This window comes from Triticum dicoccoides, chromosome 7B, assembly GCF_002162155.2.
Source record: "Triticum dicoccoides isolate Atlit2015 ecotype Zavitan chromosome 7B, WEW_v2.0, whole genome shotgun sequence".
In the NCBI taxonomy this organism is placed as follows: domain Eukaryota; kingdom Viridiplantae; phylum Streptophyta; class Magnoliopsida; order Poales; family Poaceae; genus Triticum; species Triticum dicoccoides.
The window spans coordinates 480,794,851-480,796,968 of NC_041393.1; positions in this window are offsets into that span (position 1 = coordinate 480,794,851).

Below are 2,118 nucleotides of genomic sequence, written 5' to 3' on the forward strand. Positions count from 1 at the left end.
GCGTCTCCGGGGTGTGCCCCCCCCCCTCACGGACGCCGCCGCCGCCGGCACCTGGAGGGGGGAAACGGACGCGTCGGGTCTACACGGAGTGGATGTAGCTGTGGGCCTGGCCCGGATGTTGCTCCAAAGTGTTCCTCTGGGCCGACCTAACACAACCGGGTGGAGAGGTCCACTGGTCAAAGCCCGTCCGTGCAAAGTCAAAGGGCTAGATCCCGTGGTCAAACGCTACAGGGTTAGGCGGGACGGGGGCCCTGGGGGGGTAGCAATGCCACCAGAGCGTCGTACCGGGCCCTCATACATGCGGGGTGGTGTTGTGGCATGTCCGAAGAGGCGGCACGCGTCTCCGGGTTGTGGCCCCCCCTCACGGACGGCAATGAAACGGTAGTAGACGTTCTGCGGTAACGATGCAGCGTGAATATTATTAAATACTTGGAGCGCGATAAAATCATGAGTTTTTTACACAACGTGGGCACATGTGCTATAGGACTGATTGTAATTTTTCATAATTTTTTGTGATGGAGAAGTATCTGAACACTTCCCTCTACGCGGATTGCTCTTCGCACGTCTACAACTGTGGCCGGCGGCCTCCGGGGGCTAGCATACCGTCAAATCTTGCGTAGGCGGCCTCTCACAAATCTGGAAGTGTTGAGGCGGTTGCAAACGCCCAGCACGCGTCTCCGGTGCGTGCCCCCCCCCCCCTCACGGCCGCCGCCGCCGCCGGCACCTGGAGGAGGGAAACGGACGCGTCGGGTCTACACGGAGTGGATGTAGCTGTGGGCCTGGCCCGGATGTTGCTTCCCGGTGTCCCTCTGGGCCGACCTAACATAACCAGGTGGAGAGGTCCACTGTTCAAAGCCCGTCCGTGCAAAGTCAAAGGGCTAGATCCCGTGGTCAAACGCTACAGGGTTAGGCGGGACGGGGGCCCTGGGGGGTAGCAATGCCACCTGAGCATCGTACCGGGCCCTCATACATGTGGGGTGGTGTTGTGGCATGTCCGAAGAGGCGGCACGCGTCTCCGGGTTGTGGCCCCCCTCACGGACGGCAATGAAACGGTAGTAGACGTTCTGCGGTAACGATGCAGCGTGAATATTATTAAATACTTGGAGCGCGATAAAATCATGAGTTTTTTACACAACGTGGGCACATGTGCTATAGGACTGATGGTAATTTTTCATAATTTTTTGTGATGGAGAAGTATCTGAACACTTCCCTCTACGCGGATTGCTCTTCGCACGTCTACGACTGTGGCCGGCTGCCTCCGGGGGCTAGCATACCGTCAAATCTTGCGTAGGCGGCCTCTCACAAATCTGGAAGTGTTGAGGCGGTTGCAAACGCCTAGCACGCGTCTCCGGTGCGTGCCCCCCCCCTCACGGCGGCCGCCGCCGCCGGCACTTGGAGGGGGGAAACGGACGCGTCGGGTCTACACGGAGTGGATGTAGCTGTGGGTTTGGCCCGGATGTTGCTCCAAAGTGTTCCTCTGGGCCGACCTAACACAACCGGGTGGAGAGGTCCACTGGTCAAAGCCTGTCCGTGCAAAGTCAAAGGGCTAGATCCCGTGGTCAAACGCTACAGGGTTAGGCGGGACGGGGGCCCTGGGGGGGGGGTAGCAATGCCACCGGAGCGTCGTACCAGGCCCTCATACATGCGGGGTGGTGTTGTGGCATGTCCGAAGAGGTGGCACGCGTCTCCGGGTTGTGGCCCCCCCTCACGGACGACAATGAAACGGTAGTAGACATTTTGCGGTAACGATGCAGCGTGAATATTATTAAATACTTGGAGCGCGATAAAATCATGAGTTTTTTACACAACGTGGGCACATGTGCTATAGGACTGATGGTAATTTTTCATAATTTTTTGTGATGGAGAAGTATCTGAACACTTCCCTCTACGCGGATTGCTCTTCGCACGTCTACGACTGTGGCCGGCGGCCTCCGGGGGCTAGCATACCGTCAAATCTTGCGTAGGCGGCCTCTCACAAATCTGGAAGTGTTGAGGCAGTTGCAAACGCCCAGCACGCGTCTCCGGTGCGTGCCCCCCCCCTCACGGACGCCGCTGCCGCCGGCACCTAGAGGGGGGAAACGGACGCGTCGGGTCTACACGGAGTGGATGTAGCTGTGG